The following is a 19,434-nucleotide window of genomic DNA, read 5'->3' on the forward strand; positions in this document are numbered from 1 at the left end:
TCCAATCCATGAACTTCTTACATCCCCTTTCTGTCTTAGCTAGCCACTGACTACACTTTAGCTAGCTAGTTAGCAGAGCAATAGATCAAAAAAATATTTTGTTTTACTTAGCCTAGATAATTGTTTGTACAGTATGTCGACTTTTGTGTTTATTTCAAAACTTATGCCATTTTTCAAGGCTGAGCATAAGAGCATTAAAAGGGAGAAGACCACTATAAGTCTGGCCATGTGGAGAAGTGCAGCTTTAGTGAGGGGCAATTTACCAGTTTGGTCAGGGCCAGCATGAGGAATACAGTTCATCCTGTGTTGGTGAGTGTAGCTATTAAGTTAAGTTTGAGCATCTTAGCAATACAGTGTGTTCTATACAGCTGTCAACATTCTACAAGGAATATGATTGATATGTCAAATGATAAAATCCCAAGTTATCAATTCAAAGTTTATGGAAAAACTGCATTTGTCCTCATGTGAAAATTAGTTTATTAAATATTCTACAGCTGTGATGTCATCAATCAAATCAAACTTTATTTATATAGCACATTTCTTACAACGAATGCATTTCAAGGTGTTCAAAGTCATGCATTGAAAGGCGTGGCACTTAACATTCTTCCTCTTGGCAGGTCTCTATAGGTGACTAGGGGATTCTCTCTACCACATGCGAATGCCTCCATGGACCTCATAAGTATAGCCATGCAGCCTATTTTGGCGGTTCACAATATCGTCCGTACGGATGTGGAATGCGAGTGGAGGAAGCCAGCCGTGCCCAACCAGGTGCAGTCAGTGGATGACCTGTACCCGGCCGAAGACTACCACCCTCTGTCCCGAGAGACCACAGAGGAGGATCTTCAGTCGCTAAGGAACCGTCTCCGGGGCAGGTTCAGTGGAATGGCATGTCTCCTTGAACCTGAACCAGAACAACCGATACCCTCCCTGTCATCCCTGTCACCCCTGTCTGTACCGGACATTGTTAAAAAGCAAGGGCACCTGGGGCATGCAGGCATCATGGCTGCATGAGGCTATAGGGCAGGCAACAGTTTGACAGCGCACCAACCCCAACTGGCACACCATGAGGAGAGAATGGTTAATGGCCAGCAATTATGGAGCAATGGTTAGGGCCAAGCTAACTCTGCTGCTGCTAAAAAGGGTCCACAGATCACAGTTGTTGGATGGGGTGTTGTCTGTAAAGTGGGAGACATATAACGAAGAGGAGGGCACCAGACCATCCAGTGAGGCATCAAGGCAAACGGCTACAGGGATGGATGTGCAGGAGTCCAGGCTTTGGGTCACGGGGTCTGGGATCCTGGGTACCTCACCGAATCGTCTGGTGGGCACCACAGCAGTGGTGGACCTTACCATTGAAAAGGCAGTGAAGTCGAAGGATTGCTATATCAAGGAGGGAGGCTCTTACAGCCTCCGTGAAGACAATCCTTAAGGTCAGCTCCACATCACTGGAAGGGACACCTGCTTCTTCGTTGTGTGGACCACCAAAGCCTCCATCACCATCCCCATCAGCGTGATGACCTCTGACAGACTCATATTGCTCCTCCTGTCAGTAACTGTTTTCAGGGAAGCCAATGGTCCAGAAATATTCCACATACACACACACTAGGCTGCCAGAATAGGCTATATTACATACAAGTTTTGCTCAAAAGAGCCAACTAAAGTAATGTACAGTAGTTAACGCAAGTTCAATCACAAAGGCTGGTCTGAGTGCATCTCCTCACAGTTTCATTCAGTGGTACAACACAATTCACATTGCATTTTATCATGGGCACACTGGGAATTTCTATCTGTGATGTTTAAATTATGTCTTACCCCCAGAGAGAGAGAGAGTACATCACTTCCAACAGATCAACTTGCTGAAGGTGGCTTTGATCATGCACTGCTTCTCATGGGGTGAGCCTGATGTTCCACATGTCACGCCTCATGTCTAAAACATGGGGAAAAGGGGACATAAAGTCAATATTTTTATGCATCTACAAACAAAATGTTTTACACAATATTGTATCATATTTGATGAGTTACTGACCTGTCCGTCCACAGGCTCGATCTGCTGTAGTCTCCACAACTGGATCACACTGGCACAGGATGTCCATGCACCGGATGGCCTGAGGGATGCACTACCTTTGGTCAGTGGTAGGTCTTTTTCCAATGCTGTATCACCATCTTTATCTGGATAGAAAATAAATTTTTTATCATACTCAACACCCAATCCTCATGCCTCATTGTTTGTTATTTTTCCCCAATCAACAGTCTGGATCTTCCTCGTCTACCATGGTGGATGAGCTATCTTTTCTGGTAAATACACCACCGGAAAATGGCACCTACAGACCCGAATGTTGTCACTGGGTTTCCAGTCCGCCCATCTGAAAGACAAAACAAGTTACTTTTACTAGCTAGCTAAGTTGATTCCTGAAATGGTAACATATATATTAAAAACACATAACCCACAGACCTGACTATAGTAACAGTAAAATAGTCTGGGCTTTGGCCTATCTGCACATCTAAAATCCTACTATGTAGATGGGACATTTCTGCTCGGATGGAGGAATCATCTGGAATGCTCAACTAGATGATCAGGACAGTCTAGGGTACTATTTGCCCGAAGAGGTAAATTATTGCAATGAGCTATAGGACTGTACTTCTGATTCGAATTCTCAAGAGGAAAGTTAAAACCCTCAGCCGTAAGGTCACTGAGGAGGACCAACAGCGATAGGGTGATCGTCTGAAAGTGACTGACATGCAGGGATGTAAAATAAGAATTTTGGGCACTGGCCAGCAGACCACGATTTCTACATTCAGGTCCTAAATCTGTGGCATGCGATGTTGGTAAAGGCAAAATTTCACTGCAGTGTCAGGCTAGTTTGGCACATTGTCTACCAGCCCAGTCTGAAAACTACTAGCCTCGGTCTAGCTTAATTTTCATCCCTGCTGACATTTCTAACAGACTTCACACGTCATTTGATTAGTCATATACAACAGATGCACTCATTGAACAAAACCGTTTCTGTGTTTTGTATGGGGAAAACATTGAGCCCACAAGTCCTTTGTGACCTAGCTATCCAACTTTAGCGAATGTAGCTAACTAGCCAACCAAGGTGCCTAACTAGCTAGCCCACCAGGCAATATTTAGCTAGCTAAACTCAGCAAAAAAAGAAACGTCTCCTTTTTCAGGACCCTGTCTTTCAAAGATAATTCGTAAAAATCCAAATAACTTCACATATCTTCATTGTAAAGAGTTTAAATAATGTTTCCCATGCTTGTTCAATGAACCATAAACAATTAATGAACTTGCATCTGTGGAACGGTCGCTAAGACACTAACAGTTTACAGACGGTAGGCAATTAAGGTCACAGTTATGAAAACTTAGGACACTAAAGAGACCTTTCTACTTAGTCTGAAAAACACCAAAGGAAAGATGCCCAGGGTCCCTGCTCATCTGCGTGAATGTGCCTTGGGCATGCTGCAAGGAGGCATGAGGACTGCAGATGTGGCCAGGACAATAAATTGCAATGTCCGTACTGTGAGACGCCTAAGACAGCACTACAGGGAGACAGGACGAACAGCTGATCGTCCTCACAGTGGCAGACCACGAGTAACAACACCTGCACAGGATCGGTACTTCCGAACATCACACCTGCGGGACAGGTACTGGATGGCAACAACAACTGCCTGAGTTATACCAGGAACGCACCAACAGTGCTCAGACTGTCCGCAATTGGCTGAGAGAGGCTGGACTGAGGGCTTGTAGGCCTGTTGTAAGGCAGGTCCTCACCAGACATCACCGGCAACAACGTCGCCTATGGGCACAAATCCACCATCGCTGGACCAGACAGGACTGGCAAAAAGTGCTTTTCACTGATGAGTCATGGTTTTGTCTCAGCAGGGGTAATGGTTGTATTCACGTTTATCGTTGAAGGAATGAGCGTTAAACCGAGGCCTGTACTCTGGAGCGGGATCGATTTGGAGATGGAGGGTCCGTCATGGTCTGGGGCGGTGTGTCATAGCATCATCGACTGAGCTTGTTGTCATTGCAGGCAATCTCAACGCTGTGCGTTACAGGGAAGACATCCTCCTCCCTCATGTGGTACCCTTCCTGCAGGCTCATCCTGACATGACCCTCCGGCATGACAATGCCACCAGCCATACTGCTCGTTCTGTGTGTGATTTCCTGCAAGACAGGAATGTCAGTGTTCTGCCATGGCCAGTGAAAAGCCCGGATCTCAATCCCATTGAGCATGTCTGGACCTGTTGGATCGGAGGGTGAGGGCTAGGGCCATTCCCCCCAGAAATGTCCGGGAACTTGCAGGTGCCTTGGTGGAAGAGTGAGGTAACATCTCACAGCAAGAACTGGCAAATCTGGTGCAGTCCATGAGGAGGAGATGCACTGCCGTACTTAATGCAGCTGGTAGCCACACCAGATACTGACTGTTTGTCAGGGGTGCTGAAGGTGGGTGTGGTGCAGGAATCAAGCGCAGGACGCAGAAGCTAAGTCCAAAAGACTTTAGTGAAATATTCACGTAGTAAACGAGCACAATAAGCCCGGAGGCGAAATAACGGCGCACACAGGCGTCAAACAAAAGGCGCACAAACATGTGCGAAAACCTCTCCAAACAACGGAGGGAAGTACGTAGCTCAGAACACCAAAACAGAAGAGCAATCACACACAACACCAAACACACACAATGAGAACTAAATAGGACACTAACGAGGACTAACTAGACACAGGTGTACAACATCAAGACAAAACCAAACGAACATGAAACATAGATCGGTGGCAGCTAGTACTCCGGGGACGACGACCGCCGAAACCTGCCCGAACAAGGAGGAGGAGCAGCCTCGGCCGAAACCGTGACAGTACCCCCCCCTTGACGCGCGGCTCCAGCCGTGCGCCGACCCCGGCCTCGGGGACGACCAGGAGGACGCGGAGCAGGGCGCGCGGGATGGTCCCGGTGGAACTCCGACAGGAGAGATGGGTCTAGGATGTCCCTCCGTGGCACCCAGCACCGCTCCTCCGGGCCGTACCCCTCCCACTCCACGAGATACTGGAGACCCTCCATCCGGCGTCTTGAGTCCAAGATGGACCGAACGGTGTGCGCCGGAGCCCCCTCGATGTCCAGTGGGGCGGAGGAGTCTCTGCAATCTCACCTTCCTGGAGTGGACCAGCTACCACCGGCCTGAGAAGAGACACATGGAACGAGGGGTTAATATTCTTATATTCAACAGGCAGATGTAACCTATAACACACCTCGTTCAATCTTCTCAGGACTTTAAAGGCCCACAAACCGCCGACCCAGCTTCCGGCAGGGCAGGCGGAGGGGTAGGTTTCTGGTAGAGAGCCAGACTCGATCTCCGGGTGCGTACACCGGCCCCTCACTGCGGTGGAGATCGGGCGCTCGCCTTGTGACGACGGATGGCCCGCTGCAGGTGGACGTGTGCAGCGTTCCCACGTCTCCTCCGAGCGCCTCATCCAATCATCCACCGCAGGGGCCTCGATCTGGCTCTGCTGCCAAGGTGCCAGAACCGGCTGGTAACCTAACACACATTGGAAGGGGGTTAGGTTGGTAGAGGAGTGGCGGAGAGAGTTCTGGGCCATCTCGGCCCAGGGAATGTACCGAGCCCACTCCTCAGGCCGGTCCTGGCAATACGACCTCAGAAACCTACCCACATCCTGGTTGACTCGTTCTACCTGCCCGTTACTCTCCGGGTGGTACCCTGAGGTAAGGCTCACCGAGACCCACAAACGCTCCATGAACGCTCTCCATACTCGGGAGGTAAACTGGGGGCCTCGATCAGACACTATATCCTCGGGTACCCCGTAATGCCGGAAGACGTGGGTAAATAGGGCCTCTGCGGTTTGTAGGGCAGTAGGAAGACCCGACATAGGGAGAAGACGACAGGCCTTAGAGAACCGGTCCACAACGACCAGGATGGTGGTATTCCCCTGAGAGAGGGGAAGGTCTGTCACAAAATCCACCGAGAGGTGGGACCATGGTCGTTGTGGAACGGGCAGGGGTTGTAACTTACCCCTGGGCAGGTGTCTGGGCGCCTTACACTGGGCGCACACCGAGCAGGAGGAGACATAAACCCTCACATCCCTGGCTAACGTGGGCCACCAGTATTTAGTGCTAAGACCAGTGGCGGCTCCTGAAAACATTCTCAGGGGGGGCAATTTTTCTGATGATTTAGATGACCTACACACATTTTAAAAAAGATATGTCCAGCAACAACATGAAGACAGGGGCAGCATATAAGTCAATACATATACACATTACTTGCTTCAAAAAGGCCTCATGGTTGAATTGGAAATATGTGCACCTGAGCATAATTCACAACAAGCAAGCAGGAGCTTTTGATAGAGGCTACTGAAAACATTGATGCAAGTTATTGGTAATAAGAAATGTTTATAGACTTCCATATTCTGCCCTCTTGTATAGATTTGTGAAAATGAACAGTGATAGACATTTTGCCTGAAAACAGAATTTGAAAATAATTTCTAGAAAAGGTAAACACAGCTATCTGTATGGCTTTGTAAAAATGAACAACCATATTCTGGCCAATTGTATAGATTTGTAAATATGAACAACCATATTCTGGCCAATTGTATAGATTTGTAAAAATGAACATGAACAGATTTTTTCTATTTTTTTACTTTAAAAAAAAACTGATTTGGGCGTGTGTGTGTTAAAGAGACAGACAGGGAGGGACAAAGAGAGAGAGAGGCTACATTACTTGTACTGAAACTGTTCTAGCTTGCTGCATGATCAAATTCAGCTGATGCGCATAGCAATGCACGTAATGGGCATTCTTGAAATGCTCACGCACCTTTTGCTGCACACCAGCCTTCTCTCCCCTCATCACACTGGCTCCATCGTAAGCTTGCGCAATGAGTTTGACTTTCTCGTCGTCTGCAAAAGACCGTTCAGTCTCTCCAAAAGCACACTGGCGATTGAGACTGAGGTTGATTCCGAGATGGGAAGGAACTCAAAAAAGCGCTCCTGCACTTTGTGGTTGCTATCTATGTACCTCAGCACAAGCACCAGCTGTGTCTGTGTAGAAACGTCCGTGGTCTCGTCAGCTTGGATAGCTACGAAGTTCGCCGACTTCACCTCCTCCACAATATTTTCCCTCATGACCGCTAGCATACACTCCAGTAGCTCGTTTTGAATGGTCTTTGATGTGCCCTTGAAAACTTTAGCATTTTTAAGATGGTCATCAAACACCTCATCTAATTGTGCCACAATGTTGACAAGTCCAAGAAAAATACCAGGGTTGGTGGAACCCTCAGTTTCATCTTTGCCTCGCAAAGCTAGCCATCTTGACAGTAGTACGTGAATTGATTGACGCTGCTACCCGCTCTTTTCTTAGTTATGTTCATGGTTACTTATGTTACGTATGACGAAAGCGCGTAAGTGCAAGCCCTCCCGGAACCCATAGAGATTGTATTGAAAGCTCTGATATTTGAAAAAAAAAAAGATTTTACATGAGAGTCTATGAGAGACTCCTGGGCGATTTTCAACCTGACTGAAATCGCCCCAAAAGGGGCGGGGCCATTTGAAGCACGACTTTAGCCTGATTGGACATTTAGTGGCAGATCAGACGTCTAGATTAGAACACTGATAACTACTGTTGCCATGATATATATAACCAGGATCTCCCGGGATCTCCCCAGGATCTCCCGAGTGGCGCAGTGGTCTAAGGCACTGCATCGCAGTGCTAGCTGTGCCACTAGAGATCCTGGTTCGAATCCAGGCTCTGTCGTAGCCGGCCGCGACCGGGAGACCCATGGGGCGGCGCACAATTGGCCCAGCGTCGTCCAGGGTAGGGGAGGGAATGGCCGGTAGGGATGTAGCTCAGTTGGTAGAGCATGGTGTTTGCAAGCCAGGGTTGTGGGTTCTATTCCCACAGGGGGCCAGTATGAAAAAAATAATAATGTATGCACTCACTAACTGTAAGTCGCTCTGGATAAGAGCGTCTGCTAAATGACTTAAATGTATATATAATTGATTAGAAAAAAAATCCCTTCCTTTTCCCGTTTGGCAGTGCGTCGCCCATATCGCCCTAATGAACACACCGCCCCTGGCTAAGACAATGCACTGTCCGGCCAATACCCGGATGTCCAGAGGAGGGTGACGTGTGAGCCCAGTAAATGAGTCGATCCCGAATCTGGAGCGGAACGTACTTCTGACCCTCAGGACACTGTGGAGGGCTGGGGTCGGTACGCAACGCTCGCTCGATTTCGGCATCGACCTCCCACACCACCGGTGCCACAAGACAAGACTCCGGTAGTATGGGGGTAGGCTCAACGGACCTCTCCTCCGTGTCATACCGCCGGGACAGCGCATCTGCCTTACCATTCTGGGACCCAGGGATGTACGTGATTTTAAATACGAACCTGGTGAGAAACATACTCCATCGAGCCTGGCGAGGGTTCAGTCTCCTCGCTGCCCGGATGTACTCCAGGTTCCGATGGTCAGTCAAAATGAGGAAAGGGTGTTGAGCCCCCTCAAGCCAATGCCTCCACACCTTAAGGGCCTGAACTACAGCTAACAGCTCCCTGTCCCCGATGTCATAGTTACGCTCCGCCGGGCTGAGCTTTTTAGAGTAAAAAGCACAGGGGCGGAGTTTAGGTGGCGTGCCGGACCGTTGAGGGAGAACGGCCCCTATACCGGCCTCAGACGCGTCCACCTCGACCTGAAAGGGTAATGCGGGGTCCGGATGCGCCAGCACCGGAGCCAACGTAAACAGGTCCTTCAGTCTCCTAAAGGCCCTGTCCGCATCAGCTGACCACTGCAGGCGCACCGGACCTCCTTTCAGAAGGGACGTGATGGGAGCTGCCACCTGTCCAAAACCCCGGATAAACCTCCGGTAGTAATTCGCAAAGCCCAAGAACTGCTGCACCTCTTTGACAGTGGTTGGGGTTTGCCAATTACGCACAGCGGACACGGATCCACCTCCATTCTCACCCCTGACGCGGACAACTAATAACCCAAAAAGGAGACCGACTCCTGGAAAAACAGACATTTCTCTGCCTTGACATATAGGTCGTGCTCCAACAGCCTCCTCAATACACGACGCACCAGGGCTATATGCTCGGCTCGGGTAGACGAGTACACTAGAATGTCATCAATGTACACGACCACCCCTTGCCCCTGCATATCCCGGAAAATGTCATCTACGAAGGATTGGAAGACTGATGGAGCATTCATCAACCCATATGGCATGACGAGATACTCGAAATGACCTGACGTGGTACTAAACGCTGTTTTCCATTCGTCGCCCTCCCTAATGCGCACCAAGTTATATGCGCTCCTGAGATCCAGTTTTGTGAAAAACCGCGCTCCATGCAATGACACCGTCATGGTCGCAATCAGAGGGAGTGGATAACTGTATTTCACAGTAATCTGATTGAGACCACTGTAATCAATGCACGGGCGCAACACTCCATCCTTTTTCTTCACAAAAAAGAAACTCGAGGAGGCGGGAGAAGTGGAGGGACGTATGTATCCCTGTCTCAAAGATTCGGCTATGTAAGTTTCCATAGCTTTTCTCTCTTCTTGAGACAAAGGATACACGTGGCTCCGTGGGAGCGCTGCTCCTGCCTGGAGATCAATCGCACAATCACCCTGTCTATGAGGAGGCAACTGCGTCGCCCTAGCTTTACTAAACACGAGAGCTAAATCCCCATATTCAGGCGGAATGTGCAGTGCGGGCACTTGGTTTGGACTCTCCACCGAAGTCGCCCCTACGGAAACACCCAGACATCGCCCCTCACACTGAGCAGACCACCCATTGAGAGCCCTCTGTTGCCACGAAATAGTAGGGTTATGGGTGCTTAACCAGGGAATTCCCAGCACCACCGGGTACGCAGGAGAGTCGATCAGATACAACTGTATAGTCTCTTCATGACCCCCCTGCGCACACATCCTAAGTGGCGCTGTGACTTCCCTAATCAACCCCGACCCCAACGGGCGGCTCTCTAAAGCATGAACGGGAAAAGGTTTGTCAACAGGTAGGAGAGGGATCCCTAAATCTAAACAAAACTTCCGATCAACACAATTCCCAGCTGCACCTGAAACTACTAGCGCCTTATGCTGGGAATGAGGTGCAACCTGTGGAAAACAAACAGGTATACAAAAGTGCGCAACAGAGAGCTCTGGGTAAGTGGGGCGTCTACTCACCTGGGAGGGCTCCCCAGTGCGTGGCCTGCCGTCTCCTCCCTCGGGGAACCCTCCCCAGCACCTGGCCGCAGTGTGCCCTCCACGACCGCACTTGGTGCAGGGGACAGGCCCCCTCGGGCTCCTCCTCCTCCTTCCTCTAGCGCCAGCACCCCCGAGCTCCATAGGGCTCGGCTCGGAGGTGCCGGAGGGTGTAATGGACGGACCCCACTCGGGACGTCCACGGGAGGCCAGCAGGATGTCCAGACGGATGGACATATCGACCAACTGGTCGAAGGTGAAATTGGTATCCCTGCAGGCCAACTCACGTTGAACGTCCTCCCGTAGGCTACATCGAAAATGGTCGATGAGGGCCCGTTCATTCCACCCTGCGTCTGCCGCTAGAGTCCGGAACTCCAGCGCGCACGCCTGTGCGCTCCTCCTCCCCTGTCTCAGGTGGACTAGACGCTCCCCCGCCGCTTTGCCCTCGGGTGGATGGTCGAACACGGCCTTGAAGCGACGGGAGAACTCGGCGTAGGAGATGGTGGTGGCGTCCATCCTCCTCCACTCGGCGTTGGCCCATTCCAACGCCTTGCCCGTGAGACAGGAGATGAGGGCGGAAACGCTCTCGTGTCCCGAGGGCACCGGGTGTACAGTGGCCAGGTAGAGCTCCACAAGCAGGAGGAACCCCTGACACCCGGCAGCTGTTCCGTCATACGCCCTCGGGAGCGAGAGCCGAATCCCACTGGGTTCCGGACCTGGGACTGGTGGACCGGCCGATGGGGGTGGCAGGGTAGGTGGAGGTGTGGGTACCCCTCTGGACTCCCATCGGTGCAGGGTGTTGATGACGTCCTGTAGAGCGGTCCCCAGTTGTCGTATCTGGTCATCCTGGCCGCGGACATGCTCCTCCAACGACTCAGGCGTGATTGTTGCTCCTGCTGATTCCATTATTAATGGTGTGTGATTCTGTCAGGGGTGCTGAAGGTGGGTGTGGTGCAGGAATCAAGCGCAGGACGCAGAAGCTAAGTCCAAAAGACTTTAGTGAAATATTCACATAGTAAACGAGCACAATAAGCCCGGAGGCGAAATAACGGCGCACACAGGCGTCAAACAAAAGGCGCACAAACATGTGCGAAAACCTCTCCAAACAACGGAGGGAAGTACGTAGCTCAGAACACCAAAACAGAAGAGCAATCACACACAACACCAAACACACACAACGAGAACTAAATAGGACACTAACGAGGACTAACTAGACACAGGTGTACAACATCAAGACAAAACCAAACGAACATGAAACATAGATCGGTGGCAGCTAGTACTCCGGGGACGACGACCGCCGAAACCTGCCCGAACAAGGAGGAGGAGCAGCCTCGGCCGAAACCGTGACACTGTTACTTTTGATTTTGACCCCGCCTTTGTTCAGGAACACATTATTCAATTTTTGTTAGTCACATGTCTGTGGAACTTGTTCAGTTTATGTCTCAGTTGTTGAATCTTGTTATGTTCATACAAATATTTACACATGTTAAGTTTGCTGAAAATAAACGCAGTTGACAGTGAGAGGACGTTTCTTTTTTTGCTGAGTTTAGTTAACAGTAGCTCACTGTTCGTGTAGTCAGACCTTTCTAAATGGTGACATGCTAGCTAACCAACTATCCTTGCCATGGTGCAGGCCTAATGTTAGCTAGCAAGTCTGACTACACGAACGGTGAGTTAACTAGCTAGCTAAATATCCCTTCCCTGGTGGGCTAATGCTAGCTAGTATGTCACCACGTGAAAAAGTAGCTGGCTACAGTCATTATGCTAGCCTATGCTGGTTTTCTTTTTACTTGTAAGGAAGTTAATTTTCATAAGCACCTAGCTAACAACAGATATTTAACCTAACCAAAATTGCTTCTTAGCCGCTAGCAAAGAGGGCTTACCTTATCACATGGCTCCAGCGACGCCTTTCACTTACAGAGGTCGGAAAACGAGAAAATGCACATTTGCTTATTGGAGTAGTGGTTACAATCAGGTACATAGCACAGAACCATCCTTGCTTCTGATCAAAGGAGAGACGTAAGGTTAGCTATTTCGCTACAAAGGCAGAGGGTAATCGAAAAAAATTAGTAATTAAAAAATGCTACGGTAGCTAACCTAGGTAATTTGAAAAATGCTAAACAAGAATACACATGAGAAACTAAAAAGGCTATATAATATCTATGCTACTTGCTAGGCTACTTGTCGATGAATTTGCATGGAGAAATGTGCCTTGAGTGATGACGTCAAAGATGTTTAGTTCTGTATGATAGCCACATTAGTGGATAATTAGCATTTCGTTTTGGGGGGGTAATTATAGGTGAATACATTAATAAAAGTTACCTTGTCCAAGAGAGATTTGCGCGGTTATCAAAACATCACGCCAGGATAAGCCTACATGAAACACAGACCTTATATGAAGTAGTTCTAAAATCCTAGACGCAATAATTAATGGTGAAAAAACGATTGGAATCATTTCCGGGTTTTACCGCTAGGTTTTATGGGTATTATGACTCATACTGTGGTACTCAATTCATATTGAGCTTGTAGTGCATTTAAGACACTAATAATTCTTCCTTCAAACTATAGATTTTGTGGTAACAAATTGTGGTAGCAATTTCCGTCTTGGAGTAATTGGGTAATAACATGGTGATAACCATTACAATTACCAGTAGTTACCATTTACAAGAAAGACAATTACCTTATTACAAGTTTAGACAGTCTGCAGTTTCACAATTTTTTAAAATAAAAGATGCAGCAACAGAGAAGGCACTAACTATGAAATAAAGTGGCATCAAAGCTGGAAAATGCTATTACCTGTTTCCATTTTGTTCTACTGCTGCATCCTGTCCTAATCTCACAATTTAATAAGAACATGGCTTGTTACCCAGAAACAGTTTGTATATGCATAACATTTCATAAGCTTTACATTTCAAAAGGCAGAATCAAGACGTTTCTGACAGAATCGTTTTGCTAACAACCTCCGTTTAACCAGATTCTGGAAGTTCTACAGTCAACTTAATGTTAAAGCCTTGCGACCTTGATAATAAACTCCATTGACTGTCTTGAAATGTTAGATGACAAACCAGTTCAGAGCCTGTGGTCAAGCGGTAAACATGTGTGATGCTTGATACTTTATTAGAGGATCACAATACAACACATCAACCATACAACATTGCCACCATAAATTCTGATCATCATCATTTATCCACTAACTTTACCAATCATTTATCCTGTTTCAGGACATAAAGTATCAGGGCAAAGTACATGTTTATGAATAAAACATACAGTACATTCTTCAGAAGTACTGTGTTACTGTTTGTTTTTATTTGTTAGTCAATCATTGATAGGTGGATGATGGAATTGATTGAAGTAATGTTAGGGATTACATCAGAGGGGATAGTTGATTCCATATGAAGACTGGATAGGATCCTTGCATCTCCATTCTGGTCTACTCCTCACCCAAAAATGTGTTCTAAACTTCGTCCCAAACTTTAGAAATGCTTTATGGAAAATATATTTGTAAAAACCTTTTCAAGAAAGATCCCAATTACAGTTGAAGTCAGAAGTTTACATACACCTTAGCCAAATACATTTAAACTCGTTTTTTCACAATTCCTGACATTTAATCCTAGTAAAAATTCCCTGTCTTAGGTCAGTTAGGATCACCACTTTATTTTAAGAATGTGAAATGTCAGAATAATAATAGAGAGAATGATTTATTTCAGCTTTTATTTCTTTCATCATATTCCCAGTAGGTCAGAAGTTTACATACACTCAATTAGTATTTGGTAGCATTGCCTTTAAATTGTTTAACTTGGGTCAAACGTTTCGGGTAGCCTTCCACAAGCTTCCCACAATAAGTTGGGTGAATTTTGGCCCATTCCTCCTGACAGAGCTGGTGTAACTGAGTCAGGTTTGTAGTCCTCCTTCCTCGCACATGCTTTTTCAGTTCTGCCCACAAATGTTCTATAGGATTGAGGTCAGGGCTTTGTGATGGCCACTCCAATACCTTGACTTTGTTGTCCTTAGCCATTTTGCCACAACTTTGGAAGTATGCTTGGGGCCATTGTCCATTTGTCCATTTGCGACCAAGCTTTAACTTCCTGACTGATGTCTTGAGATGTTGCTTCAATATATCCACATCATTTTCCTTCCTCATAATGCCATCTATTTTGTGAAGTGCACTAGTCCCTCCTGCAGAAAAGCTGCCACCCCCGTGCTTCACGGTTGGGATAGTGTTCTTCAGCTTGCAAGCCACCGCCTTTTTCCTCCAAACATAACAATGGTCATTATGGCCAAACAGTTCTATTTTTGTTTCATCAGACCAGAGGACATTTCTCCAAAAAGTATGATCTTTGTCCCCATGTGCAGTTGCAAACTGTAGTCTGGCATTTTTATGGCGGCTTTGGAGCAGTGGCTTCTTCCTTGCTGAGCGGCATTTCAGGTTATGTCGATATAGAACTCGTTTTACTGTGGATATAGATACTTTTGTACCTGTTTCTTCCAGCATCTTAACAAGGTCCTTTGCTGTTGTTCTGGGATTGATTTGCACTATTCGCACCAAAGTACGTTCATCTCTAGGAGACAGAATGCGTCTCCTTCCTGAGCGGTATAACGGCTGCGTGGTCCCATGGTGTTTATACTTGCGTACTATTGTTTTTACGTGGTACCTTCAGGCGTTTGGAAATTGCTTCCAAAGATGAACCAGACTTGTGGAGGTCTACAATTTATTTATTTTTGATTTTCACATGATGTCAAGCAAAGAGGCACTGAGTTTGAAGATAGGCCTTGAAATACATCCACAGGTAGACCTCCAATTGACTCAAATGATGTCAATTAGCTGATCAGAAGCTTCTAAAGCTATGATTTTCTGGAATTTTCCAAGCTGTTTAAAGGCACAGTCAACTTAGTGTGTGTAAACTTCTGACCCACTGGAATTGTGATACAGTGAATTATAAGTGAAATAATCTGTCTGTAAACAGTTGTTGGAAAAATTACTTGTGTCATGCACAAAGTAGATGTCCTAACCGACTTGCCAAAACTATAGTTTGTTAACAAGAAATTTGTGGAGTGGTTGAAAAACAAGTTTTAATGACTCCAACCTAAGTGTATGTAAACTTCCGACTTCAACTTTATAAGTGACTACCTTATAAAAACCTATTGTTGTAAGACCAGTATTTGACTACCTCAACTACAGTGGGGGAAAAAAGTATTTAGTCAGCCACCAATTGTGCAAGTTCTCCCACTTAAAAAGATGAGAGAGGCCTGTAATTTTCATCATAGGTACACGTCAACTATGACAGACAAAATGAGATTTTTTTTCTCCAGAAAATCATATTGTAGGATTTTTAATGAATTTATTTGCAAATTATGGTGGAAAATAAGTATTTGGTCAATAACAAAAATTTCTCAATACTTTGTTATATACCCTTTGTTGGCAATGACACAGGTCAAACGTTTTCTGTAAGTCTTCACAAGGTTTTCACACACTGTTGCTGGTATTTTGGCCCATTCCTCCATGCAGATCTCCTCTAGAGCAGTGATGTTTTGGGGCTGTCGCTGGGCAACACGGACTTTCAACTCCCTCCAAATATTTTCTTTGGGGTTGAGATCTGGAGACTGGCTAGGCCACTCCAGGACCTTGAAATGCTTCTTACGAAGCCACTCCTTCGTTGCTCGGGCGGTGTGTTTGGGATCATTGTCATGCTGAAAGACCCAGCCACATTTCATCTTCAATGCCCTTGCTGATGGAAGGAGGTTTTCACTCAAAATCTCACGATACATGGCCCCATTCATTCTTTCCTTTACACGAATCAGTCGTCCTGGTCCCTTTGCAGAAAAACAGCCCCAAAGCATGATGTTTCCACCCCCATGCTTCACAGTAGGTATGGTGTTCTTTGGATGCAACTCAGCATTCTTTGTCCTCCAAACACGACGAGTTGAGTTTTTACCAAAAAGTTATATTTTGGTTTCATCTGTCCATATGACATTCTCCCAATCCTCTTCTGGATCATCCAAATGCACTCTAGCAAACTTCAGACGGGCCTGGACATGTACTGGCTTAAGCAGGGGGACACGTCTGGCACTGCAGGATTTGAGTCCCTGGCGGCGTAGTGTGTTACTGATGGTAGGCTTTGTTACTTTGGTCCCAGCTCTCTGCAGGTCATTCACTAGGTCCCCCCGTGTGGTTCTGGGATTTTTGCTCACCGTTCTTGTGTTCATTTTGACCCCACGGGGTGAGATCTTGCGTGGAGCCCCAGATCGAGGGAGATTATCAGTGGTCTTGTATGTCTTCCATTTCCTAATAATTGCTCCCACAGTTGATTTCTTCAAACCAAGCTGCTTACCTATTGCAGATTCAGTCTTCCCAGCCTGGTGCAGGTCTACAATTTTGTTTCTGGTGTCCTTTGACAGCTCTTTGGTCTTGGCCATAGTGGAGTTTGGAGTGTGACTGTTTGAGGTTGTGGACAGGTGTCTTTTATACTGATAACAAGTTCAAACAGGTGCCATTAATACAGGTAACGAGTGGAGGACAGAGGAGCCTCTTAAAGAAGAAGTTACAGGTCTGTGAGAGCCAGAAATCTTGCTTGTTTGTAGGTGACCAAATACTTATTTTCCACCATAATTTGCAAATAAATTCATTAAAAATCCTACAATGTGATTTTCTGGAATTTCTTTTCTCAATTTGTCTGTCATAGTTGACGTGTACCTATGATGAAAATTACAGGCCTCTCTCATCTTTTTAAGTGGGAGAACTTGCACAATTGGTGGCTGACTAAATACTTTTTTCCCCACTGTATTTGGAAAAGTTGCTATTTACAAATAAACTAAGGTAACTATTTCTGGTCCAAGTCTGAACCATGATGCTAATCAACAGGAGAAATAGAGTTAGCCATGTTACACCCTCTACTCATGCCATCATCCTCTACTCATCTCCCCCTTTCACTCTACTGAAGTTCAGACAAAGACAGACAAGGAGAGGTTGAAGCAGGGGGCTGCCACACTGGGCGTCCGTGGAGCAATTGTTGTGGGGGTTAAGAGCCTTGCTCAAGGGCACAGCGGCAGGCAATGGCATCTAGGATTTGATACCAGCAACCCTCCGGTTGCCAGCTCACTTCCCGCCAGATCTTTCCTGTCAGACCCAGGATTTGAACTGGCAACCCTCCGGTTGCTGGCACGCCTCTCAAACTGTTAGGCTACCTGTCGCCCTAGATAGAAAGCTTGTTGTATCCCCATTCATTTCAATGGCGGAATGCAGGCTTCAACATTCTAAACTAAATGATTTTGAGAGCTTAAAAACACATTTTATGGCTTATGCTAGGTTGAAGATACCCATTGTTAGCTTCAACCTAGTGCTATAGTACTCAGTCTAGCCTACTGTATTAGCCCACTTTAACCCACTATAATAACTCCACACCCCCAAATAACTCACTTTAACTAACCCGTAGCCTATGACAACCCTATTACTACCATTACTACTGCAGTCACTACCACTACCACTACTATTTCACAACCATTAATACTTCAAGACTAGCAAGCACATATTTTCTTTAGGAAATGTCCTTTTCTAGTATTCAATTGTTTTTTTTAAAATTATTTTTGTTTACTTGTATGTGCTGTTCAGCTTTTAGCTGGCAAGTACGGCCTACAGATGTAGAATCTTAATTTGATCACCCTGTTGTTGCAAACTTTTAGTGTTTTTGAGGTTTAAAAAGGTTTCTAAAGTTTGTAATGACCACTTTAACATTTCAGGCTTGATTTGCCCTAACTAAAAATGTGTCAACCCCTACAAAAATGTCCATTAATTATAATCCACAAAATAATTCACATTTGCTGTTGCTGCAGGATTATTTTCCTGCTGTGAGAAAATTGACAAATTAAGATCCTACAATAATAATAATAACTCCAACTACATAATAATAATAAAGTATCAAATAATACTAAGTGGGCCAATGCAAAGCAGAAAAGTCCCAAAACAGTTTATTTTCCAACCCAAAATTATGCATTTAAAGAATATTTAAAAATAATAATTACCATATGTATTTAAAGTATACTATAAAAGTGTATTTTGATGTACTTCTTAGGGTTTCACAGCCCACCGCCCACCGCCCAACTTCCCATTGAAATGAATGGACCCCTTAGCAGCGTCGCCTCTCTTCTATAAATGGGTGTATGTGTGCCTTATACCACAGAGTTTTCTTATACTCATACCCAGGTTGAGCTTAATAGTCTACCCACTGGACACATCACATTATTTCAATGTGAAAAATTGGGTCATATTTGGTTGAGACGTTGATCAATGAGATTACAACCTACACTGAACAAAAATATAAACGCAACATGTAAAGTGTTGGTCCCATGTTTCACGAGCTGAAATAAAAGATCCCAGAAATGTTCCATATGCACAAAAAGCTTATTTCTCTCAAATGTTGTGCACAAATTTGTTTACATCCCTGTTAGTGAGCATTTCTCCTTTGCCAAGATAATCCATCCACCTGACAGGTGTGGCATATCAAGAAGCTGATTAAACAACATGATCATTACACAGGTGCACCTTGTGCTGGGGACAATAAAAGGCCACTCTAAAATGTACAGTTTTATCACACAACACAATGCCACAGATGTCTCCAATTTTGAGGAAGCGTGCAATTGGCATGCTGACTGCAGGAATGTCCACCAGAGCTGTTGCCAGAGAATGTAATGTTAATTTCTCTACCAGAAGCCGCCTCCAACATCGTTTTAGAGAATTTGTCAGTACATCCAACCGGCCTCACAACCGCAGACCACGTGTATGGCGTCGTGTGGGTTAGTGGTTTGCTGATGTCAACGTTGAAAACAGAGTGCCCCATGGTGGCGGTGGGGTTATGGTATGGGCAGTGTCGTAGTAAATATATAATGTTATAGCTTGGTCTGACTAAAATCTTGTGCATGACCCATCTTGTGTTGGGCCTTTGTATTTAATACAATGCACAAAAGACTTCTATCTTGTCAGCCTTATCAGCAGGTGGCTATGGACAACACCCACGCCATAGGTCTCTCAGTTCTTCCAACTCACGAGTTCTTGCTCTGAGGACACACACACACACACCCACACACACACACACACACACATCATCACTGATAAACACACACACACACACACACACACACCACTGATAAACACACACACACACACACACCACTGTTAAACACACACAAACACACACACACAAAAAACCCCCTTCTCTTAGGCTGAACATCTGAAGACAGAGAACCC

General features: G+C 46.1%; 1 long non-coding RNA gene across 2 annotated transcripts; it reads right to left on the reverse strand.

Annotated features, from left to right (window-relative positions):
- Positions 1–543: 543 nt before the first annotated feature.
- LOC123484203 lies at positions 544–12,178 on the reverse strand. Of its 2 annotated transcripts, XR_006658429.1 has the most exons (5): positions 12,080–12,178; positions 2,326–2,363; positions 2,027–2,169; positions 1,813–1,927; positions 544–1,553 (listed from the first exon to the last, which is right to left on the reverse strand). It is a non-coding gene; the product is annotated as an uncharacterized LOC123484203 (long non-coding RNA). The 2 variants fall into 2 exon arrangements; XR_006658428.1 differs by having other exon boundaries at positions 544–1,927.
- Between the last annotated feature and the right edge of the window lie 7,256 nt (positions 12,179–19,434).

The sequence above is a fragment of the Coregonus clupeaformis genome, unplaced genomic scaffold, assembly GCF_020615455.1.
Source record: "Coregonus clupeaformis isolate EN_2021a unplaced genomic scaffold, ASM2061545v1 scaf0226, whole genome shotgun sequence".
Lineage (NCBI taxonomy): Eukaryota > Metazoa > Chordata > Actinopteri > Salmoniformes > Salmonidae > Coregonus > Coregonus clupeaformis.